General features: G+C 38.0%; 1 protein-coding gene across 2 annotated transcripts in view; it reads right to left on the reverse strand.

The window, feature by feature from the left end:
- The window catches only part of EPSTI1 (epithelial stromal interaction 1), a 100,784-nt gene that overhangs the window by 12,092 nt on the left and 61,386 nt on the right, over positions 1-27,306 (reverse strand). The gene's annotated exons all lie outside the window — the stretch shown is intronic.

Below are 27,306 nucleotides of genomic sequence, written 5' to 3' on the forward strand. Positions count from 1 at the left end.
AAAATAATTGTGGCTTTAGTCAAACAGAATAGCTGTGAGAGTGTAAAATTATGAGATTAAAAAGCCAATGTGCATGTTCAAGATATTAGACCAATAAGTTTAACACAGTCAAACTCACCTGGGTCCTACCAAGAGAAATAAATCACATTAATTTCTTAAGGAATATCACATAATACCATTCATTTTTTGGTAATTCTCTAGCATTTCTACCAAGAGAAATAAATCAAACTAGTTTCTTAAGGAATACCACATAATACCATTCATTTCTTGGTAATTCTCTAGCATTTCTCCCCTAGTAAATCCATAGCAACTTACAAATAAATATTGGGTTTAATTCTATAATGCAATTCTGTTATAAAAATATTCTCACCTGGAAAAGAAGCCCTCACCTATTACTGACCAGTTGCTCCAAGTACTAGCAGATCTTTGGGCTCCCAGGAAGGGATAATTTGCTTCAAACAGTCTCTAGCTCCTGACATTCTGATTGTCTTCTAAATTTTTCATATTCAGTTTACTGCGTTTACAGTATTATACCAGAGAACTAGGTCCCAGGATTTCTCTAAGGGCCAATTACCTACCAAAAAACAGACTGTGAGTCTTAACCTCATTTCAGAAAAAAAAGCAGAGGGAAGTAAATTCTCATACTCAAATCATAAGTCAGTGCCTGCTTAAGAGAGATTTTTCTGGTAGAGAAAATAGTTATGTCTTGATAAACATGCCAACGCATGTATTCTTTAACCCCCAAAATTACTGGATGAAAAGTATAAAATAAGCCCAAAGTTCAGAATGACATTTTGTTTTATTCAAAGGCCTTCCAACCCTCTACAGACCACAAAATAAAAGGACTAGTTTCTTATACTGTGATATTGTATATATATATTACTCACCGGTCCCTAAGTTACAGTTTTTAATCATTATTACCATCTAGTACCAACAACAAGGGAAAAACTAGATGTTTTCTAATTAATTGCATAATTTTCATTCATTCAACAAGTATTAAGCTCCTACGAGATGCCACACGCTGGCCCTTTGCTAGAGGCAGAGGCTCACTTTTCCACAATGGCATAAGTCTTTTATTTCATTTTAATTTTTAACACTATAATACATGTACATAGTTTTTAAAGTCTAGCAAGTAATAGTACTCCTTACTGATCTTACCATGGCTAATACTGAAAAACAAACTAAAAATAAGCTCCTCTTCTTCACTGTCCTCTCCCTTCCCCCACACAACCACTTTCAATCCCTGCATGAAGTTTTGTCTGGCCGTTATCTCCTTCTTAAAGCATGCATCTTCTGCTATTATCAAATTTTTTTTTTTTTTTTTCAATTTAGAGTTTCTCTCTTGCCTTCCTGCTCTGGAAGATTTATGTCTCCATTACTACCTCTACTCCAAACCCCAACTTTCTCTATATACACTTCCTCCTCCCCCTTCCTCATCTCCCATCATTACAGCTTTTTATTTATTTATGTTTAAACTTTCAGGGCTGTGCCAGCTTCCAAAATTTTGCTGCTATCTTCTCTTTGCTGCAGTCTCCTGACCTGTTGTTTATAGCTTTTACTAAAAAAAGAGCAATTCCTTTTGGTCTTTTTAGTGAGATCTGGGAAAGGAGAGATTAGAGATAAGCAAATGAAATATTTTTAAAGTGCAGTATGGAACCAAAAGATCCTAAAAGATTAAAAAAAATTTTTACCAGAATTTTGTTACTTACTCCTCACAACAACCTTGAAGGACAGGTAGATAAATAAAGAATTATTTGATGAATGAATGAATGGACATTATCCTTGTTTTACAGGTGAGCAAACAGAGGATCAGAGATGGAGTTTAAGTAACTTGTCAAGAGTTGAACAGCTCAGCGGTAGCAAAATCAAGACTAGGTTTTCTTATATTTAATCACCTCTGCAGGATGCATCCAATTAGGGGGTTAAGATGAAAGATAACTTCTCATTATTTTATCACCCTCAAGTATAAACAGCCAACATATGACCTGTCATGCCAGTTTGGATATATTATGTCCTCCAACATGCCATGTTCTTTGATGCAGTATTGTGGGGGCAGACATATTTAGTCTTGATTAGGTTGGAACCTTTGGATTGGGTTGTGTCCATGGAGACGTGACCTACTTATTCTAGTCTGCTAATGCTGCCAGAATGTAAAACACCAGAAATGGACTGGCTTTTATAAAAGGGGGTTTATTTGGTTACACAGTTACAGTCTTAAGGCCATAAAGTGTCCGTCAACAAAGGGTACCTTCACTGGAGAAAGGCCATTGGCATCTGGAAAACCTCTGTTACCTCAGAAGGCATGTGGCTGGTGTTTGCTTGCTCTTGGGTTGCGTTTCAAGCTGGCGTTCTCCCAAATGTCTGCATCAGCTTCCAATGACCGTCTTCAAAATGTCTGTCTCTCAGCTGCAGCTAGCTCCTTATGTCTGAGCTTATATAAGGCTCCAGTAAAGCAATCAAGGCCCACACTGAAGGAGCATGGCCACACCTCCATGGAAATAATGAACCAATGGGTTCCAACCTAATCCACACTAATACGTCTGCCCCCACAAGATTGCATTAAAGAATATGGCTTTTTCTGGGGGACATAATACATACAAACCAGCATACCACCCAACTATAGGTGATAACTCTGACGATTATTTCCATGGAGGTGTTGCCCACCCTTTCAGCGTCAGTCTTAATTAAATCACTGGAGCCCTATAAGAGCTCAGACAAAAGGAGCTTGGTGCTGCAACTTAGAGAGGTATTTTGAAGATGGCGTTGAAAGCTGAAGCTGACATTTTGGAGAACGTCATTTTGAAGCTCAACTTGGAAGCAAGCAGATGCCAGCCACGTGTCTTCCCAGCTAACAGAGGTTTTCCAGACACCAGTAGCCTTTCTCCAGTGAAGGTACCCTATTGTTGGTGCCCTTGTTTGGACATTTTTATGGCTATAGAACTATAAATTTGTAACCAAATAACCCCCCTTTATAAAAGCCAATCCATTTCTGGTATTTTGCATAATTGCAGCATTAACAACCAGAACACCTGTTCAAACTCAAGTTTTAGAAGAATATATCTAACCTAAGCTCAAATCTAAATCCCTCTTTCTTGTCAAAGGATGCTAAATCTCATATAGATGAACCCATTTTTCCCCAAGGAGGAACTTTTTGTAGCCAACTCATCCTGAGTTTCAAAAAAATGAACTCTGAACAGACATTGGTTTGGAAATATGACACAAAGCCAAAAAACTAGAACACACTTCTCATATATGTATATAAACACCTATACATATCATTACTTTTATATTAAGATAATTTTTTTCAGACTTGGCAAAATCATTCTGAAATTTATCTGGAAAAAATAAATATGCCATGAAAAATCCTGAAAAAGAATAGTAGTGATGAAGAACAAGATCCACCAAATATTAAAACAGATCACGGAACTACAGTAATTAAAACAATTTGATTGAACCCAGAAAGAGACTTAATGCATATGGAAAGGTAGCCTATCATCAAATGTCATACTAAATTAATGCGGGAGACAGCATTCAGTGAATGGTGACAGGCTTGCTATCTACCGTGAGAAAAATTAAGACTAGATCCTTTATTTTTTATGTCAAAATCAATTTTATAGAGGTCTAGGATGTAAGCCAAAAGATAAAACCATACAAGTGTTCAAAGGGGACATGGGTAGATTTATTTATAAACTTGGAGTAAGAAAGTTCCAAAAATCATAAATGGAAAAGACAGATAAATTTGGCTGCATAAAAATTCAAAGCTCCCATTTGGACAAAAATACCATAAACAAAATTTTTTTAAAATTGCTAAAAGTATTTCTAACACACGGGACCTAATTCCATTATTCGTTTAGTCTTTCATTAAACAAATATCTGAGTGCCTATTGTAAGTAAGGCTTGGATCTAAATAGTCAAATAGAAAAACAGTCAAAAAATATAGAACAGGCAGTTCACAGGTAAATGACAGAGTCCTTATAAATTTGAAATGTCGTCATCTCCACTTATAACCAAAGTAAAACAAATCAAAGCAACAGGATAAAGACTTTTCTCCTAGCATATTTGCAAAAATTGGAAAAGCATGATATGGAAACAGGCACCTCAGTTACTCTGGCAGAACTTCTAAATTAGTGGAAACTTTTTGGCTGTGTTCAATGTAGAACAATATATTAGAGTTGTTTTATTGAAACAGTAAAAGTGCAGGGAAAGATATTAGCGCTCCTCAATAAGGAAGTAGTACAATAAGTTGGACCATGGAACAATGAAATACTATGCAACAGTTACAAAGAATGAGGTAGATCCCCACAGATGCTGTGGAGAGATTTCAAAGCTACAAAGGATAAAAGATAGGTTCAGAGCATTATCTCAGCACCCTTCTCTGTAAACAGAAGGGATATACAAACATACATTTCAACTAGTATATGCTGCTGTATATTTATTCAAAATGTTTTTTGTGGAAAAATACACAAGAAAATGTTACTTAGTTATCACTAGGGAGAGGAACTTGGAGGGTAGGTGGGATAGGGACAAAAGCTTTAATATCACATGTATTTTTGTTTTCCTTTTGAACTTTTAAACTATGTGCATCTGTTCCTTCTCCACATCATCAGTAAAGTCTATCCACGATGGAGGCCATTTCTGTTTCTTAATGCTTTTCTTTTTTTAAAAATCTCCCTAGAAATACCTGAAGCTGTCAAACTGCAACCCAGTGACCTTGAATCTTGAAGACAATTGTACAACTATGTAGACTGCACAGTGTGACTGTGTGACTGTGAAAACCTTGTGGCTCGCACTCCCTTTACCCAGTGTATGGACAGATGAGTAGAAAAATGGGGACAAAAATTAGATGAAGAATAGGGTGGGATGGAGGAGATAGAAAGATTTGGGTGCTCTTTTTCGCTTTTATTTTGGAGTAAGAAAAAGGTTCAGAAATGATTCTGGTGATGAAGGAACAACTGTACGATGATGCTGTGAATAACTGATTGTACACTGTGGATGACTGTAGGGCGTGTGACTGTACCTCAATAAAACTGTATTAAAAAAGGAAATGAACAATGGGGGTGGAGGAGAATGGGATGTTTTGGATGTTCTTTTTTATTTTTTTTATTTTATTTTTTGGAGTAATGAAAATGTTCAAAGTTTGATTGTGGTGATGAAAGCACAACTACATGATGATACTGTGAACAAGTGATTGTACGCTTTGAATGACTGTATGTTATGTGATTATATTTCAATAAAATTGCATTAATAAAAATCCCTGTAGCTCTTAATAAAGATGCAAAGGAGCAAAACACTACCTTATGAAGCTAAGTATTGTTAGGAAGGAAAAAAGAAGACGGGAAAAAACAACCTGCATCACCTATTACAGAGGCAAGAACAAGGAAGTGGAGATAAGAGCCCAGGAGGGAGACAGGGTTGGGAGCTGATGAGGCATCAGTACGGGGCAACAGGGCTCCAAAGAGCAGAAGAGGAGGCTCTGGCTTCCTGTACTCAAGGCTATGAGCCTACAACCAGCAAAGCGTATTTACTAGGGAAAGGCTGGTTTTTCTTTGGTACCAAAAAGGATAATTTCAACTAACTAATTTGTTCTGCTGAACTGACAGCCGCTATGGAAGTATCCACATGCCTTATCAGCATATCCTTGGCTCACTGACTGCGACCTCGCACAGAAGTGTAATATCTAGTTGGGCAGACACAGAATAAGTTGCTCTTGTTCCAGGGACTGAGCTTTGGACATTAAGAAACTCAAGGGTGGGGCAAGATGGCGGACTGGTGAGCTGTATGTTTTAGTTACTCCTCTAGGAAAGTAGGTAGAAAGCCAGGAACTGCGTGGACTGGACACCACAGAGCAATCTGACTTTGGGCATACTTCATACAACACTCATGGAAATGTGCAACTGCTGAGATCAGCAAAATCTGTAAGTTTTTGCGGCCAGGGGACCCGCGCCCCTCCCTGCCAGGCTCAGTCCCGTGGGAGGAGGGGATGTCAGCTCCGGGAAGGAGGAGGGAGAACTGCAGTGGTAGCCCTTATCAGAAACTCATTCTATGGATCCAAACTCCAACCATAGATAGACTGAGACCAGACACCAGAGAATCTGAGAGCAGCCAGCCCAGCAGAGAGGAGACAGACATAGAAAAAAACAGCATGAAAAACTCCAAAATAAAAGCGGAGGATTTTTGGAGTTCTGGTAAACATAGAAAGGGGAAGGGCAGAGCTCAGGCCCTGAGGCGCATATGCAAATCTCGAAGAAAAGCTGATCTCTCTCTCCTGTGGACCTTTCCTTAATGGCCCTAATTGCTTTGTCTCTTAGCATTTCAATAACCCATTTGATCTGTGAGGAGGGCCCTTTTTTTTTTTTTTTTTAAATCCTATTTTCTTTTTCTAAAACAATTACTCTAAGAAGCCCAATACAGAAAGCTTCAAAGACTTGCAATTTGGGCAGGTCAAGACAAGAGCAGAACTAAGAGATCTCTGAGACAAAAGGCAATAATCCAGTGGCTGAGAAATTTTACTAAACACCACAACTTCCCAAGAAAAGGGGGGGTGTCCGCTCACAGCCATCATCCTGGTGGACAGGAAACACTTCTGCCCATCGCCAACCCCATAGCCCAGAGCTGCCCCAGACAACCCAGTGTGAGGGAAGTGCTTCAAATAACAGGCACACACCACAAAACTGGGTGTGGACATTAGCCTTCCCTGCAACCTCAGCTGATTGTCCCAGAGTTGGGAAGGTGGAGCAGTGTGAAATAACAAAGCCCCATTCAGCCATCATTTCAGCAGACCGGGAGCCACCCTACACAGCCCAGCAGCCCAGAACCACCCTGGGGGGACGGCACTCACCTGTGACATAGCACAGTCATCCCTCAACAGAGGACCAGGGGGTGCACGGCCTGGAAGAGGGACCCACTCACAAGTCTCAGGAGCCATACACCAATACCAAGGACTTGTGGGTCAGTGGCAGAGAAAAACTGTGGCAGGACTGAACTGAAGGATTAGACTATTGCAGCAGCTTTAAAACTCCAGGATCACCAGGGAGATTTGATTGTTAGAGCCACCCCCACTCCCTGACTGCCCAGAAACACACCCCATATACAGGGCGGGGAACACCACCTACACATGCACGCTTGGTACACCAATTGGACCCCACAAGACTCACTCCCCCACTCACCACAAAGGCAAAGCAGGGGAGAACCGGCTTGTGGAGAACAGGTGGCTCGTGGACGCCACCTGCTGGTTAGTTAGAGAAAGTGTACTCCACAAAGCTGTAGATCTGATAAATTAGAGATAAGGACTTCAATTGGTCTACACATCCTAAAAGAACCCTATCAAGTTCAGCAAATGCCAAGAGGCCAAAAACAACAGAAAATTATAAAGCATATGAAGAAACCAGATGATATGGATAACCCAAGCCCAAGCAACCAAATCAAAAGATCAGAGCAGACACAGCACCTACAGCAGCTACTCAAAGAACTAAAGATGAACAATGAGACCATAGTACAGAATACAAAGGATATCAAGAAGACCCTAGAAGAGCATAAAGAAGACATTGCAAAACTAAATAAAAAAATAGATGATCTTATGGAAATTAAAGAAACTGTTGACCAAATTAAAAAGATTCTGGACACTCATAGTACAAGACTAGAGGAAGTTGAACAACGAATCAGTGACCTGGAAGATGACAGAATGGAAAATGAAAGCATAAAAGAAAGAATGGGGAAAAAAATTGAAAAAATCGAAATGGACCTCAGGGATATGATAGATCATATGAAACGTCCAAATATAAGACTCATTGGTGTCCCAGAAGGGGAAGAAAAGGGTAAAGGTCTAGGAAGAGTATTCAAAGAAATTGTTGGGGAAAACTTCCCAAATCTTCTAAACAGCATAAATACACAAATCATAAATGCTCAGCGAACTCCAAATAGAATAAATCCAAATAAACCCACTCTAAGACATATTCTGATTACACTGTCAAACACGGAAGAGAAGGAGCAAGTTCTGAAAGCAGCAAGAGAAAAGCAATTCACCACATACAAAGGAAACAGCATAAGACTAAGTAGTGACTACTCAGCAGCCACCATGGAGGCAAGAAGGCAGTGGCATGATATATTTAAAATTCTGAGTGAGAAAAATTTCCAACCAAGAATACTTTATCCAGCAAAGCTCTCCTTCAAATTTGAGGGAGAGCTTAAATTTTTCACAGACAAACAAATGCTGAGAGAATTTGCTAACAAGAGACCTGCCCTACTGGAGATACTAAAGGGAGCCCTACAGACAGAGAAACAAAGACAGGACAGAGAGACTTGGAGAAAGGTTCAGTACTAAAGAGATTCGGTATGGGTACAATAAAGGATATTAATAGAAAGAGGGGAAAAATATATATGACAAACATAAACCAAAGGATAAGATGGCTGTTCAAGAAATGCCTTCATGGTTATAACGTTGAATGTAAATGGATTAAACTCCCCAATTAAAAGATATAGATTCGCAGAATGGATCAAAAAAAATGAACCATCAATATGTTGCATACAAGAGACTCATCTTAGACACAGGGACACAAAGAAATTGAAAGTGAAAGGATGGAAAAAAATATTTCATGCAAGCTACAGCCAAAAGAAAGCAGGTGTAGCAATATTAATCTCAGATAAAATAGACTTTAAATGCAGGGATGTTTTGAGAGACAAAGAAGGCCACTACATACTAATAAAAGGGGCAATTCAACAAGAAGAAATAACAATCGTAAATGTCTATGCACCCAATCAAGGTGCCACAAAATACATGAGAGAAACACTGGCAAAACTAAAGGAAGCAATTGATGTTTCCACAATAATTGTGGGAGACTTCAACACATCACTCTCTCCAGAGATAGATCAACCAGACAGAGGAACAATAAGGAAATTGAAAACCTAAACAATCTGATAAATGAATTAGATTTAACAGACATATACAGAACATTACATCCCAAATCACCAGGATACACATACTTTTCTAGTGCTCACGGAACTTTCTCCAGAATACATCATATGCTGGGACATAAAACAAGCCTCAGTAAATTTAAAAAGATTGAAATTATTCAAAGCACATTCTCTGACCACAATGGAATACAATTAGAAGTCAATAACCATCAGAGACTTAGAAAATTCACAAATACCTGGAGGTTAAACAACACACTCCTAAACAATCAGTGGGTTAAAGAAGAAATAGCAAGAGAAATTGCTAAATATATAGAGACGAATGAAAATGAGAACACAACATACCAAAACCTATGGGATGCAGCAAAAGCAGTGCTGAGGGGGAAATTTACAGCACTAAACACATATATTAAAAAGGAAGAAAGAGCCAAAATCAAAGAACTAATGGATCAACTGAAGAAGCTAGAAAATGAACAGCAAACCAATCCTAAACCAAGTACAAGAAAAGAAATAACAAGGATTAAAGCAGAAATAAATGACATAGAGAACAAAAAAACAATAGAGAGGATAAATATCAACAAAAGTTGGTTCTTTGAGAAGATCAACAAGATTGACAAGCCCCTAGCTAGACTAACAAAATCAGAAAGAGAGAAGACCCATATAAACAAAATAATGAATGAAAAAGGTGACATAACTGCAGATCCTGAAGAAATTAAAAAAATTATAAGAGGATACTATGAACAACTGTATGGCAACAAACTGGATAATGTAGAGGAAATGGACAATTTCCTGGAAACATATGAACAACCTAGACTGACCAGAGAAGAAATAGAAGACCTCAACCAACCCATCACAAGCAAAGAGATCCAATCAGTCATCAAAAATCTTCCCACAAATAAATGCCCAGGGCCAGATGGCTTCACAGGGGAATTCTACCAAACTTTCCAGAAAGAACTGACAGCAGTCTTACTCAAACTCTTTCAAAACATTGAAGAAAATGGAATACTACCTAACTCATTTTATGAAGCTAACATCAATCTAATACCAAAACCAGGCAAAGATGCTACAAAAAAGGAAAACTACCAGCCAATCTCCCTAATGAATATAGATGCAAAAATCCTCAACAAAATACTTGCAAATTGAATCCAAAGACACATTAAAACAATCATACACCATGACCAAGTGGGGTTCATTCCAGGCATGCAAGGATGGTTCAACATAAGAAAATCAATCAATGTATTACAACACATTAAGAAGTCAAAAGGGAAAAATCAATTGATCATCTCAATAGATGCTGAAAAAGCATTTGACAAAATCCAACATCCCTTTTTGATAAAAACACTTCAAAAGGTAGGAATTGAAGGAAACTTCCTCAACATGACAAAGAGCATATATGAAAAACCCACAGCCAGCATAGTACTCAATGGTGAGAGACTGAAAGCCTTCCCTCTAAGATCAGGAACAAGACAAGGATGCCCGCTGTCACCACTGTTATTCAACATTGTGCTGGAAGTGCTAGCCAGGGCAATCCGGCAAGACAAAGAAATAAAAGGCATCCAAATTGGAAAAGAAGAAGTAAAACTGTCATTGTTTGCAGATGATATGATCTTATATCTGGAAAACCCTGAGAAATCGACGATACAGCTACTAGAGCTAATAAACAAATTTAGCAAAGTAGCGGGATACAAGATTAATGCGCATAAGTCAGTAATGTTTCTATATGCTAGAAATGAACAAACTGAAGAGACACTTGCGGGTGACTGAGCTTGTACCTCGGCTTGTCAGGCCTGGGCCAGGGGACCTGATCACCCCCTGGGGAGGGTAGTAGGTACGGGCGTTAGTGCCCTGTGCAGCCCCCCCGAGCCTGGGGAGCGAGGTCAAGGCGGCTCCCTTTTCCTCACCCAAAATGCCACTAGCAGGGGAGGCTTGCCGGAGGAAACCGCCTTTCTCCCAACTGCCCTTTCCCCACTTCCTTATCTTACCCACACACTCCCTTGTGCCAAGGCCACTCCTGCCACCGCCAGCGCGCATGCACCGTGGCCAGAACAACTCCCGCCCGCTGCAACGGCTCCTGCGTCCTCTCAGAACCAATCCTAGCCCCTCTCCCTTCAGTATTGCCATTTAAGGCTACTTCACCTCCTTTCCAGCCCTGCCCTTCTTACCAGCCTATATAACCTGTAATCACCCCTGAATAAATCTCTTTGGCGCATACTCCTACTGGATGAAGAGTGTCTTGTCCTTATCGCCGCCCTCCACACCTTGCACGCCTCCCGCCGAGGACCCGGCCAAGTCCTCTGCCTCGCCCTCGCCTCCGGGAAAGAGCCCCCGCCGCCGGTACCCTTTAAGCAGCCCCGAGAGCTGAGGGCTCAGCTACCGGCCGCCCCTCCCCCTAGAAGCAGTAACCGCGACCGCAGACACTCAAGAAAAAGATACCATTTTCAATAGCAACTAAAAAAATCAAGTACCTAGGAATAAACTTAACCAAAGATGCAAAAGACCTATACAAAGAAAACTACATAACTCTACTAAAAGAAATAGAAGGGGACCTTAAAAGATGGAAAAATATTCCATGTTCATGGATAGGAAGGCTAAATGTCATTAAGATGTCAATTCTACCCAAACTCATCTACAGATTCAATGCAATCCCAATCAAAATTCCAACAACCTACTTTGCAGACTTGGAAAAGCTAGTTATCAAATTTATTTGGAAAGGGAAGATGCCTCGAATTGCTAAAGACACTCTAAAAAAGAAAGACGAAGTGGGAGGACTTACCCTCCCTGACTTTGAAGCTTATTATAAAGCCAGAGTTGTCAAAACAGCATGGTACTGGCACAAAGATAGACATATAGATCAATGGAATGGAATTGAGAATTCGGAGATAGACCTTCAGATCTATGGCCGACTGATCTTTGATAAGGCCCCCAAAGTCACTGAACTGAGTCATAATGGTCTATTCAACAAATGGGGCTGGGAGAGTTGGATATCCATATCCAAAAGAATGAAAAAGGACCCCTACCTCACACCCTACACAAAAATTAACTCAAAATGCATGAAAGATCTCAATATAAAAGAAAGTACCATAAAACTCCTAGAAGATAATATAGGAAAACATCTTCAAGACCTTGTGTTAGGCGGCCACTTCCTAGACTTCACACCCAAAGCACAAGCAACAAAAGAAAAAGTAGATAAATGGGAACTCCTCAAGCTTAGAAGTTTCTGCACCTCAAAGGAATTTCTCACAAAGGTAAAGAGGCAGCCAACTCAATGGGAAAAAATTTTTGGAAACCATGTATCTGACAAAAGACTGATATCTTGCATATATAAAGAAATCCTACAACTCAATGACAATAGTACAGACAGCCCAATTATAAAATGGGCAAAAGATATGAAAAGACAGTTCTCTGAAGAGGAAATACAAATGGACAAGAAACACATGAAAAAATGTTCAGCTTCACTAGCTATTAGAGAGATGCAAATTAAGACCACAGTGAGATACCATCTAACACCGATTAGAATGGCTGCCATTAAACAAACAGGAAACTACAAATGCTGGAGGGGATGTGGAGAAATTGGAACTCTTATTCACTGTTGGTGGGACTGTATAATGGTTCAGCCACTCTGGAAGTCAGTCTGGCAGTTCCTTAGAAAACTAGAAATAAAGTTACCATTCGATCCAGCGATTGCACTTCTCGGTATATACCCGGAAGATCGGAAAGCAGTGACACGAACAGATAACTGCACGCCAATGTTCATAGCAGCATTATTCACAGTTGCCAAGAGATGGAAACAACCCAAATGTCCTTCAACAGATGAGGGGATAAATAAAATGTGGTATATACACACGATGGAATACTACACGGCAGTAAGAAGGAACGACGTCGTGAAACATATGACAACATGGATGAACCTTGAAGACATAATGCTGAGCGAAATAAGCCAGGCACAGAAAGAGAAATATATGCTACCACTAATGTGAACTTTGAAAAATGTAAAACGAATGGTTTATAATGTAGAATGTAGGGGAACTAGCAATAGAGAGCAATTAAGGAAGGGGGAACAGTAATCCAAGAAGAACAGATATGCTATTTAACGTTCTGGGGATGCCCAGGAATGATTATGGTCTGTTAATTTCTGATGGATATAGTAGGAACAAGTTCACAGAAATGTTGCTATATTATGTAACTTTCTTGGGGTAAAGTAGGAACAGGTTGGAAGTAAAGCAGTTATCTTAGGTTAGTTGTCTTTTTCTTACTTCCTTGTTATGGTCTCTTTGAAATGTTCTTTTATTGTATGTTTTTCTTTTTTGTTTTTTTGTTGTTTTTTTTTAATTTTTTTTTCCATCCAGTTGATTTAAAAAGGAAGAAAAGGTTAAAAAAAAAGGGGAAAAGAAAAAAAGGAAAAAAATATGTAGTGCCCCCTTGAGAAGCCTGTGGAGAATGCAGGGGTATTGGCCTACCCCACCTCAATGGTTGCTAAGATGACCACAGACATAGGGAACTGGTGGTTTGATGGGTTGATCCCTCTACCGTAGGTTTTACCCTTGGGAAGACGGTTGCTGCAAAGGAGAGGCTAGGCCTCCGTATATTTGTGCCTAAGAGCCTCCTCCCGAATGCCTCTTTGTTGCTCAGATGTGGCCCTGTCTCTCTAGCTAAGCCAACTTGAAAGGTGAAATCACTGCCCTCCCCACTACGTGGGATCAGACACCCAGGGGAGTGAATCTCCCTGGCAACGTGGAATATGACTCCCGGGGAGGAATGTAGACCTGGCATCGTGGGACGGAGAACATCTTCTTGACCAAAAGGGGGATGTGAAAGGAAATGAAATAAGCTTCAGTAGCAGAGAGATTCCAAAAGGAGCCGAGAGTTCACTCTGGTGGGCACTCTTACGCACACTTTAGACAACCCTTTTTAGGTTCTAAAGAATTGGGGTAGCTGGTGATGGATACCTGAAACTATAAAACTACAACCCAGAACCCATGAATCTCGAAGACAGTTGTATAAAAATGTAGCTTATGAGGGGTGACAATGGGATTGGGAAAACCATAAGGACCACACTCCCCTTTGTCTAGTTTATGGATGGATCAGTAGAAAAATAGGGGAAGGAAACAAACAAACAAGCAGACAAAGGTACCCAGTGTTCTTTTTTACTTCAATTGCTCTTTTTTACTTTAATTATTAATTCTTGTTATTTTTGTGTGTGTGCTAATGAAGGTGTCAGGGATTGATCTAGGTGATGAATGTACAACTACGTAATGGTATTGTGAACAATTGAATGTATGATTTGTTTTGTATGACTGCGTGGTATGTGAATATATCTCAATAAAATGAAGATTAAAAAAAAAATAACATGAGAGAGGAGAATTGGGTGGGAGTAGGGATAAAATAAGGTCAACCATCAGTTGGTGACTGCTGTTACTCTGTGGTCTATCTCTTTAGAATAAAAGTTTTTTCAGTATTTAAAAAAAAAAAAAAAAAAAGTGTAATTCAACCATGAAATGAAATGATCCTGGTTAATTTTAAATTGGTAGATACTTAATCACATTTGTTCTTCTATCATAATAGGTATATTCATGTTTTTCACTTGTTTTGGGGTTAATTGTGGCATTTTTTTTTATTGAACAACAAATTGTCTGTTTCCTCTAGGTTTTCAAATTTATTTCCATAGAAACCCATGCATTTCCTTATAATTTATTTTATCACATTTTTGTGTGCTTCTATGTCCTTTAATATATGTTATTCTTAATATATATTTAATCTAATTTTCTATATGTAGGGTCATGTGATGATTAGCTATCTACCTATTTTAAATGTACTTATGTTTTTCCTAATATTTGCATTTTAACTTCAGATTAAAATTTATAAATTTCCTTATTTTATTTTCTTTTTGGTTTATTTTGTTAAAATGAGTTCAAAGAACTTTTGTTAATTTTTTTTTAATTTGTCACTCTTTATAGTGAAGGATGTGAATCTATTCTGAATGTACTTTTATAGTCTGTCACATAGATTTTGGTTTTAAATGTTATATTTTGCATTGTATGAGTTTTGAATTCTTATATGATCCAATGTTTGTCTAGAACTATTAATTTTTAGGTAATTAAGATCTGGTGGAGGGAATTCAACTTGTTGTTACTTATCTCTAAATTTATTGAATTAAGATCAGATAATATTAGTAATATGTAAAATTACTCATTTTGAATTTTTTAAGGTTTTTCTTGTGGCCAAGTACATGACCAATATTTGTTTGAATGCTCAGGACTTAAGAAAAGAAGTGTAATAAAAGAATTTGAAAAGCTGAAAAAAAAAAAAAAAAAAGAAACTCAAAACGCCCTTAAGTTGGAGGGAGATGATGCATAGCATCTGAGACACTGTCAAGCCCTGTTCTGATCACCACATATTTATTAAGCACCGAGCATTTTCCAGACACCTGGATCTGTGCTGGAGATAAAAATATATATAAAAAAAGATGCAGCCCCAACCTGCAGGAAATCACGGTATAAGGGGAGGCAGCCAGAAAACAACTGTGCAACAAAGCAGAAAGCAATGCATTGCCGAATGCAAGTTCAAGCAGCGTGACCTGGAAATAGAGAAGCAGGAATGCAAATAAGGGAAACTAGCAGCAAATGTTCCTGGGTGCTGTGGGCATTTTAAGAGTGGCTATGAAATCACCCCAAGTATATATCTCATCACTGCTCTACTCAATTCTCAACATCTGGGACAGAGCTCCCTAAAAAGAGGGATTCAAAGTGATAATATAAATAAAACGTCACCTTGGAGATGCCGAGGGCAGAGCTTCCTGTAAACGCTGGCCCAGTGGTGCATGGTGAACCACGGGGGTAACGCCGAAACAATGCCACTGTCTGTGCCCACCCTGCTAAGCTGCTCCTTCTGGAAGAAGGGCTGCTCTGCATGGCAGCTGCAGGCTGGCACCCACCGTCTGTGCTAAGAAGTCCAAGGTAAGGGTAAGAAGTAAAAGGGGTCATCATATCCTGCTGGTGGTTGGAAAAATCACTTCTCCTTATTCCAATTTACCAGTGGTGTCCCGTCCCACCAAAGGGACATGTGCACAACAGACGGGCATGTGCTGGGACGTCTGGGCAGTTTGATGAGTCTGGAGTAAGAGGGACGCTACAAAGCAATGCTGGAGTGTAGTAAGTGGAGACTAGGATAGGGCCATTTCACAACACATCTATGCCCAGTGGGGTGTGTTCCCACACGGGTCAGCTCGACTCATCTATGTAAACAGTAAAGTGTCACTGCCCAGACACGACAAACCTCTCCCTGAAGAGGATGTTCTATCTGCGCAACAAGAGGAAAAAGATGGTGGAAGCAAGATATTCGGATACCATGGAAGGTTAAAGAATCCCTGCTTTTCAAATTTCGTTTAATACAGGGGAAGGGAGAGGAAATAGTTTAGAGATATCTACAGTCTGTGACTTTTCCCAGAAAGACAAAGATGACCTTGCTGATCCAGAGTGAGGGAAAAAGGTGGAACTACCCCCAAATTTAAGAGAATCAAAGAAATTGGAGGAAGTAAATACTAATGGATACAGGAGGAGAGAGGGAAAAAACACAGTATTAATGGCAAAGACTCTTCTCTTACTAGTTATTTTTAGTTCTCTCATTTCAATAGAAAGAGAAATGGGCTTCCAGATGCAATAACCATTAAATCACACGTCTATGCCTCCTACACGGAAATATTTCCTAGCAACTTCCAACTTTTACAAAACTTTTTTTTTTCTCATAAAAGTTACGTGATTATTGTGGGAAATGTAGAAAAGTACAGACACTATAAAGGAAAATGTAATAATCACTCACAAAATCTCCCCACCCAGAGATAACATCTTTTAACATTTCAGTAGATTTCTTTCCATTTCTTGATTTATAGACATAGATTTTAACTTGTTGTTATCACCCCAGGGCACATTTTCATTCTTCACATGTGACAGGCAGTACGATAACCACTCTACATGATTTTCTCATTTAATCCTGCAAATAATGCCATGAGGTAAATTATAAATATCACTAGGTGTTCATGACAGACGAAGCTTTAGAGAGCTGGAGTAACCTGCAAAGTTGCAATGTAGGGAGAAGACAAGGGAGGATCAAAATCCATGTACACTGATTTATAATCCGCTTTTTTTTTCCATTTCCTTAGATGTGAACATATTACTATGTTATAAAAAAGATAATAACTGCTGTATAATTTCCAAATTTTGAAGCCTTCAAATCCTCTATTATGGAACAAATTGTTTCAGATTTTCCATTAATATCATTTAAACCTTATACATCTATCTTGTGTACATCTCTGATTATTTCCTTGGAATACACTTTTACTTTTACTTTTAGGAAGCTTTTACTTTTTGGAAACTTCTTAGAGTTTGATGTTGCCAAATAGCATCTTCTCTCCAGTACAGAGGAGGTTGCAGCTACTAGTGCAAGCTTTCCTGCTCCAGTAAACATGCAAATTATTCTTATTTTTCAAAAGTTTCTCATTTAAGCCAATAATTATCCTTCCAGTTGAAATTCAGAAATAATTTTTCAAGTTACCTCAAACAAATTCCATTGAAATTTTTATTGGAATTGCATTAAGCTCACAAATTAATTTGAATAGAACGTTAGTTATTGCAATATTGAGTTTTACCTCTCAGGAGCATCATTTATCTCCACTTTACTCAAATTCACCTTTACATATCAGGAAAGTCTTACCTCTCTCTCCTCCTCACTCCCCTCCCCCCCACCCCCACCCCTAGCCTTGCCCAGGGACTGAGCAGTTTTTTGCATAGTGTTTTTGGATGAGCTCTCCCCTCCACTCCATTATATTTTCTAATGATTTTTTAATGGTATTTTAGAAAGTCATTGAGTCTTCTATACATATTTTGTAACCATCTCTCTCATTGAACTCCATTTGCTCTAATCATTTTTCAGTTGATTCTCTTGGGTTGTACAGGCAAATTGCTCTCATCCATAAATGATAACTTTACTTCTCATTTCCAATAATTAGAAAAGTTTCTCTCTTATTTTTTGCCCTTTTGGGTTGGCTAAAACAACTTCCAAACACTGTTTCATACAATATCAAGAGATTTTTTTTTTTTTACCCAAAATAATTTTCCATCAAATAACTTTGAGAAGCACTACTCTAGAGTTTCCAGAACACTATGGGTTAATGGGAGCGGTAAGTGCATCTTTACGTTGTTTGCAGTTTGGTTTCACCTCTGCATAGAATATTGGTTATTGGTTTGAAATATATATGTTAATAAGTCTCAGAAAACTTTAGTCTCGTTTAACAAGTCTGGTTTACTAAGATTTGTCTTTTACTTGATAATAGAGGTTAAAATTTATCAAATACCTTTTTTTCCAACTAAAGAGATGGTTAAGTGTGTTTTTTTTCTCATGAGCTATCCTACTGAGGTGATAAAATATAAAAACCTATGAGTCATCTTCACATTCCTAGAATAAACCCTTCTTTGTCTTAGTAAATTATTATTTAAGAGAAAAATTCCATTAACTAGAATTGCCTTTCAGATTTTAATCTCTATCTTTGTGAGAATAGTTTACCTTTTTACAGTTCTTATGTGTATGCATGTATATGTTTGCTTTAGCCCATTTTAGCATATGGGGATTACAGTTCAATAAAATTAATTCTAAAGTGTTTTCAACTTTTTAATCACTCGGTGTAGTAGGTTGAATTATGTACCCCGGGGGTAGGGGTGGGGGTATGTGTTCTTAATCTTAATCCATTCCTGTGTATTATAATTGTAAATAGGACCTCTTGAAGATATTTTAGATAAGGTGTGGTCAACTGAATCACTTTGGGTTCTAATCTGGATTTCTGGAGTCTTTTATAGCAGAATGAAGTTCAGACATGGTAAGAAAAAGCCACAGGAAGAAGCAGAAGCCAATGGAGCCCAGAGGAAGGAGTAGACATGGTTGCATGCACTACCATGTGACTAAAAAGCCAAGCACCCGAGGTTCCCCGGCAACCAGCCCCAGAGAACCACACCCAGTCTCTAGAGTGGAAGCATCAACTGCTGACACTTCAATTTTGGACTTCTAACCTCAAAACCATCAACCAATAAATTCCTTTTATTTAAGCCAACCTATTGTATGGTACTTGTCTTAGAAGCTGGGAAAATAAGATGCACTGAAAGAACTTCAAAGCATAGAAAAAATATCTGTTTCTTAAAACCTGAAGGAACTTAACTGTAAAACTATCCACGTTTGGTCTAGGGGGAGTAGACAATTCTCAGAAAACTTTAGAAATAATTTGCATTTTCTTTTGTCTTTACGTATTTTAATACTTTGAGTCATTTTTACAGTTTTTGTATTTTCTTAGAAAATCATTCATTTTATCCAGATTTTCAATTTATCAGCAGTGCCTGATAAATTTATATAGTAATGTATTTCATTTAAAATTTATATATTTGTCTATATAAATTTTATTTGGTAATATAAATTTAATCTTTTCCAAATCTCTGGTTCTATTCCCTCATTTCTAATGCTGTGTACTTATGTTCTTACTAATCTTTTCTTGATTAGACTTGCCAGGGATTTGCTCATTTTGTTGACCTTATCAAAGAACAAGCTGTCGGATTTTTGTAACAGCTGTTTCTTGAATTTTATTAGTAATTTCTGTTCTTATCTTAATTACCTCCCTCCTCTTCCTTTATTATTGTTCACTGCTCTTGCTCTAAATTCCTGAATTGAATGCATAATTAGTTTATTTTCTGTTTTTCACTATTGAACCTATTTATAAAATATGATTTTTCTTTCTCTGGACACAGCTTTGCATGCATTTTCCATAAAGTGCAGTCACTATAATTTATTATGTATTCTACAATAATATTACATTTCTCTGGCACCCAACAGTTTTTAAGTGAGTATGTTCTGATATTTTGGTTTTGTTTTTACTTTCCAGATGACTATATAAAATAATCATGCAAAAACAATCAAGGCACTCAGTCTGTCAGAAATTTTGAGAAACTCCTGTGAGGCAGAAAGGAGACAGGATAAAACACATGAAGAAACAGATGTGCAGGATAAACTGGAGCTAAGTTAGCAGCAGTCCTAAATGAGCTCCAACAGGGGAAACTGAGGCTGTCAGCAGAGTGATCAGCTGCAGGAGTGCACGGAGAGGGGTGGGGGTAGACTCTTTCCTCTCCTGCACTCGCGCTAAGGAATCGGTGGCACTGGCATGGCCCACTAGATGAAGAAAGAATGAGGGAGGGACGGCTGGGCACAGAGAAAGAGGGTGACACCCCAGGTATCTACTGACCCTACAGCAGGAACAAAGAGCCACCACATCCAAAAGACAAGGTCCTGGCTTAGGCCACTTGGTAGCACATCCAAATAAACATGAGAAGGTAACCAAGAATCACCAAACATTTGAGACAGGAATCCATGGAGATGAAACTTAAAATGGAAAGGGAAAATATACAGTCACTATAGTAAATTAAAGAAGTTAGTCTTTGACAGCTCATAGACTTCAAATGTACTTGACATATTAGTTTTTCTGCCTCTGTAATAAGAACAAATATAGACGGAAGACTCTTTACGTAAAAAAATAAACTTCTCCCAAGCTGCTATGGACTAATACTTTACTTGCCAAAGTTCTTTTCTTTTTTCTTCATGTCCATATTTAGCAGTGTCTAGAAACCCATTTTAAAATCATTTGAAAAACTTTTAAGTCATATATTGCCTTTAAAAGCCTAATTCTTTTTTTTCATATAAAATATTGTAAAGTGTGATCTCAAGTCTTAAATACACTTTGAATTTCTTCTCTGAATTTTTAAAGTTATTGTTGATCTCATTTATAAACACTAAATTCTGTCAGCTCTTGTCATTTTTCATTCATTCAAATGTGTTTTTCTTACGAGTATTACAAAAATATATTTTATGTCATCTTACCCAAATAAATATTTGTAAATGCCTTTAAAAAAAAGAAGTTAATGTTTGTATGATCACCATCAATGGAGAGATCACAAAGAATACCGTGTTGATAAAGAAGAACATTGCTGTGAGAAAGTCAATCAGCAGCCCTGGCAAAGAAAGAAATTCAATATATATGCCAAATGGCCAAGTGGTAGCTTATGAAGTAATTTAGTAAGCAGGATGATCTAGCTAGGTTTCTCCAAGAATGCAATTTTTAAAAAGCCCACAGAAACAGGAAGTATAAGAAAACAATTAAAAGACACAGAGAACAGATTTAGAATTCCATTTGATAGATATCCCAGAAATGGAGAACAGACACATTGTTTGGGAGGAAACAGAAAAGGAGAATAGAAATTTTCCTGAAATGAAGAGAGATTTGTAGTTTGAGATTACAGGTGTAAAAACTAAAACAGAAACATTGTGAAATTTCATACAACACAGATAGATAAAAGGAAGGAGGAGATGAAGGGAGGAAAGAAGAAAGGAGGAGGAAAGAGGAAAAAACCTCTGGAGAGAGAAAAAAAGAAACATCTGTAAAAGGTATGAAATTCCTATTGGCATTAACATTCTCAAGGGTAACACTAGATGTTAAAAGACAATGGATTAAAATCCTCAACATTTTGAAAAAAAAATTTTTTTAAGGAAGAATCTTGGGAAGACTAGAATTCAAGTGTGAAGGCAAATTAAAAATATTTGAGATAGATTAAGAGCGTCTGCTACCCCGCAGACCTTCTCTAAAAGAATTACTCCAGCAAAATATAGTAATATCAGTCCAAGAAAAGAAGCAGGAAAAAGAAAACATTTGAATGGTTTCTGTTGGATCAGTGCTACCCAACAAAAATTTCTTCAATGGTGGATGAGCTCTATATTGGTTCTATATAGGAGCTACTAGCCACATATGGCCATTAAACACTGGAATTGTGGCTAGTATGACTGCAGAAATGAATTTTATCTCTTTGATATCAATTAATTTAAATTTAAAGGGCCCCCTGTGTACAGCACAGTTCTAGAAGTTGAAAGAAAATTTGTGTTTATGTAAGAAACTTTAGGGTAACCACTAGAATACTAAAAAGGGACAGTGGATAAATGGAACAGAGACTATTCACTCAAAGAGAAAAATAAACTGGAAAACAAGGAAGAAAATGTAGTTAATAAAAAGTAAATTATGTGGCAAGAATACATACAAATATACCAGTATCACAATAAATGAGAATATATTAAGTCTACCTATCAAAAGAGACTATGAATTAAAAACAAAAAACAAAAAACAAAAAAACAAAACACAACTGGCTTTCCCTGTCTTTTCTATGCTGCCTTCTGCTTGACATCTTCATTCTGCTTATTTAAATAGTCCGAGAGCGAGCATGTATTTCTGTGAAATAATGATTCATCAGTATAATTGCATTTGGCACTTTGAACCCGTTGCCCTCATTTGGAGGCATGGCACAGCTCAAGCAGCAAGAGGAAAGTTGTTCCATTTTCAAAAAGAGAATATCATCAGTGCTCTGTCTTCCCCTTCTTTGGTTTAAAACGGTGACAGGCCCATGCCTGGCTCCTGCCCCACTGTTGCGGGCTAGCAAGCAGGGGAGTCTTCTCTGGTTTGGTGTTTCCAGGGCCAGCTCAGGCCTGTCCCACTAGTCTCACTGCCTGCCTCTGCCTGCTGAACCAGCCGGGCCTTCAGCCAGTCCTTCTACTCAGATTTCAGATGGGTTCGTGGGTGCTCTGGGTCAGTTCCATGGCCCTTTCTAGGTTTTTTGAGTAAACAAAACAGATTCTCTGCCATGAGAAGCTTGATGATATCCAGACACAGATAATGCTCTCTAGCTGCTCTTCCTGCTCTCCCCTCTGCAGGAATGTCAGGTCAAGAAAAGTCTTGAGTGAACTAGCTGAACCATTGCAAAATGAAGGTATCAAGTTATTGAAACAAAATGGCAGCATTTTTTGTCCTCTTGGAAGGGTCATAAAATGTAGTTATTTTATAACAAGGGAAGTCAAGTCAGATGGCAAAGTCACAAATCTTTCCAATGTAATTACTCATTGTGCTAGTTTATTTGTATTACATCCCCCAAAACATCATGTTCTTCAATGCAATCTTGTGGAGGCAGAAGTATTAGTGTTGACTAGGTTGGAATCCTTTGACTGAGCATTTCCATGGAGATGTGATTCAATCAACTGTGAGTGGAACATGATTGAATTATTTCCATGGACATATGGACCCTGCCCATTCAGGATGGGTCTTGATTTAATCACTGGAGTCCTATAATAGAGTTCACAGACAGAAGGAGCTCAGAGCAGCTGCAGTCAAGAGACATTTTGGAAATGGCCATTGAAAGCAGACTTTTGCTGACACTTTGCCCTGGAGAAGCTAAGAGAGGACAAAACACCCCAAGAGCAACATTTTGAAGAATGCACAGGAGCTGAGAGAGGAGCTGAAACACAACCTGGGACCAGCAGATGCCAGCCACGTGCCTTCCCAGCTAACAGAGGTTTTCCAGACGCCATTAGCCTTCCCTCAATGAAGGTATACTTATGTTGATGCCTTAATTTGGAGATTTTCATGGCCTTCGGACTGTAACTTTGTAACCAAATAAACCCCCTTTATAAAAGCCAATCTATTTCTGATATTTTGCATAACAGCAGCATTAGCAAACCAGAACACTCATGGATACTTCCTTGAGTGGCACTTTGGGAGCAATGTTAAGTCAGTTTCTTTTATCAGTTTAAAGACAAAGCCACAGGGCACTCTGAGTGATGCCCATGTGGTAAACTTTGTTTTATGCTGTTGTTGCTGAGAGCCCCCATCCTGTCTCCTCAAACTGACGGATTCCCTGTGAGGGGGACACCTAGCTCCGACTGCTTCTCAGGTTTAACTCCGTCCGTCTGGAGTGGTTTTGGGGGCCCCAAAAGCTTGGCTCCTTTTTATTTGTCCCTGACAGCAGGCAAAGCCTTCATTGCCCTTTAATTTCTTTTGAAAGACCAATTTTTCATGGTACTTGTCCTGATTGTTTTCACAGTGTTCAATTCTGTATTTTTGTATGTAGAGGGAAATAATTTTCTCAACACTAATTGCTAATAAATACTGCACTATATTAAGTTGTCATAAAGGAGTTCTTGTTTAATGAATGGACATGTAAAAATGTTAAACAAATAAAAAAAGAGAGACTATGAAACTGGCTAAAAGAAAAATCAGCCAATTTTTGCCACTAGAAATCTGCTTTAAACCCAGTGACAGAGAGAAGATAAAATTAAGTGGAGGAAAATATAAATTGCTCCATAAATGTTAACAAAAAAGCTGGCAGAGCAAATATTAGAATCAGACAAAAAAGAAATCAAGTTAAAAATCATTAAGTGGCAAGAGTAGTATATTTCATACTGATAAAAATCTGCCAAAAGGCAGGCTTCCCATTGGTTTTACTGGCCATAACTACAACACACATCCAAAGCTGCACCCATCATCATCAAAAAAAAATGGAATTCCCATGAGCAGTGAGACCATGGGAGACTGATTCCATGGCTGGGGAAGGTGTCTGCCTCCACAAGGCCACAGCAGTAGGATGGGTACCAGAAGAAAACTCAGAGTTTAAGAGAGGAATGGACGTGTTGGCAGGCAATCAACGGTATTTGATATACCACCTTGAAGCTATTATCACAACACAGAGTTTATTTCCTTGGTAGCATTAATCAGCACAAAGTAGTTAATCACTACAAAATAAAAACTATGATGTCTCACTTCTTTGTGTCCTATCTACCTACTGATGAAAATGGGAGCTTGTCTGTCTGGCGCTTAATTGCGTCTCCAGCATCTCGCACAATTCTTAGCACATAACAGGAATCAATAAATGTTCCTTAATAGGATGGATGGAGAAATGGATGGATGGCAGAAAAAGTGAATGAATGAATGAATGAATGGATGCTGGAAGAGATTACTCTGAGAGAGAACAACCAGAATAATACATTAAATTTTTTTTAAAAAGCCAGAAAAGGAAAGCTTCAAAGTTTGACAGTGCCACAGAATTACAGGCAGACAGGGACTGCAAAAAAAGAGCACTGAATTGAAATGTTCAGAAGTGAATATTACCTTTCAAGAGCCATTTCAGTAAGAGCACTTGTGAATATAAATCAGATCATAAGGAATTAAGGACAAAGTGGGTAATAAGGAAGTGGTCACAGTAAGATTACTCTTATTTCTCTCTCTTTTTAAAATTCGTTAGAAGCAGAAAAAGTGATATCTCTGAGGAATGCAGAATTGAGGAAAGGTTTGTTTCTTTTAGAAAGGAAAGAGCGAACCTGTTTGTCTACACTAAACGAAGCAGTCCATGGAGAAGAATATATTGAAGGCATAAGGGAAAAAATAATTATAAATTAATTTCAAGAAGCAGGAGGAGGAAACTGAATCACATGTCAAACATTGAGAGATTAACCTTTCAGGAGACCAGAGGAAAGCAAGAATGTGAAGTCAGAGATACAGAGAGCAAAATAATGGCTCTAACAACTAAACTTAACCTAGCTTAGCTACCTACAAATTACTCCATTAACTTGGGAAATGCTTAGAATGTAGTAAGTATTCAGTAAATATTTGTTGAATAAATGGAATTGATGAACACATGAATGGACGCCATGCTATAAATGTGTTTTTTTCTGTATTTTTTTTATGATAAATGTGATCCTTCCTGTTTTCTGAAGGTAAATCATTGAAGCGATAAGGAGTGGAAGGCCCTACCACGCAGGGAATGCTTTCAGTGGACATTTTCCAAAAGCAATCAGATTGAACAAAAAGTGGGGGAAGCACAAATGAGGTAGAACAGAGAGGTAAATATCTTTATGGCTCCTACTGTTACTGAAGCCCCTAAGGATGAATTATGTGTACACTAAAGCTATTTCTTCTACTGTAAGGCTACAGTGAGTAAAGGGAAATAATTTATGTAGAAGGTTATATGATAAAAAAAAATGTTCAATCAATAACAAGAAAATATGTATGAATCAATATTTGTCTAATTGCAGAAGGAAAACAATATTTATTAAGAACTGAAAAAGTTTATTTTTTACTGTTTAAAAATAACTGCTCAACCTGAAAATTAAATCCCAGGTTTGATTTTCTAATCTACTGAGCATTCTCTGTGAAATATTCTTTTAATGGTTTTAACATCCCAAACATATACACCAAACTTTATAAAACATTATTTAAAATTCAATAGAAGTTATTTTTAAATAAATCATAATTACAACTGACTTCCCAATCTTCTCCTCAGTATCTAAGTACCTCAGGACTTGATATTAAGTTAAAACCTCAAGGAAAGATTAACCTTTTCATGTCATTTAACAGTCATTATTGAAAATATGTCTAAGAATATACGAGATCAATCTACTACTTGCCAATTACCAGGATCTTACTATAACATTACTTATTTAATTGTGGGTTTCAATATAAACCCCTCGTCAACCCAAAAAGATACTTATTTCTGGAAACCACCAAAGGATAAGAAGGCCTCATGGTTTCTCTACTGCTTACATAGTAACTCAGTAACAAAATATAAAACATCACATTCTTTCTTTAAATGATTTAATGATCACCTACAATGTACAAAAATGTCTAGTGCCACAGTCATTTTGACTGTGAGCAAGGAAAGGGTTGGCCACTATAAAACACCAGAAGTCTCAAATCATAGCAACAACCACTAGTATACAAATGCCTATTTCGTAAAGTGATTTTTTAAAATACACAATTGCTATAATAAAACTTGGGGCAAAGATATAAGGAAAAAAAATAATTAAACCAAATTGAGGAAACCAAAATGGGGGCTAGAATTCCAGTCAATTATGTAATTGACAAATAGATCTGAAAGAATTTCTGGAAGAAGTATTAACAAGATTTATCAACTACCAATATGGCAAGAGGAAAAGTTGGAAAAGAATAATGGCAGGGAAGATAGTGGTCTCCGAATAAACAAATTACTTTGCTTATTTACAGGAGCTGGAATGAAGTGGCAACTTAGAGCTAGCCCCTGGTCAGCTTCATCATTTTCATCCCATGCTGAGGAACTTCTGGTCCTTTCTGAGCCTATTTACTAAAGGCTGAGTAGGGACATCAAGTCACAGTCCCGAATGTTTTTGGCTATCATAAAAGAAATTCAAAATAAACAATGAGGGAAGAGAGGGAAGATGGCGGCATAGAGAGGAGTGGAAGCTAAGTAGTCCCCCTGGAACAACTGAAAAAAAACAGAAACAACTAGTAAATAATCAAGAATAACTGCGGGGGGACAAACAAGACCATCCACTCATCATACACCAACCTGAATTGGGAGGAATGCCCAAGATCACAGCATAAAATCTGTAAGTAAAACCTGTAGATCCAAGTCGCGAGACTCCCTCCCCCATAGCCCGAGCTGCAAAGCCTCATGGTGCCAGAGAGAAGCTCTCTCCCAGCAAGCAAATATAGCTCTGCTGAGCTCCAACTGGGGTTTTAGGCAGCAA

This window comes from Choloepus didactylus, chromosome 12, assembly GCF_015220235.1.
Source record: "Choloepus didactylus isolate mChoDid1 chromosome 12, mChoDid1.pri, whole genome shotgun sequence".
NCBI classification, from domain to species: domain Eukaryota; kingdom Metazoa; phylum Chordata; class Mammalia; order Pilosa; family Megalonychidae; genus Choloepus; species Choloepus didactylus.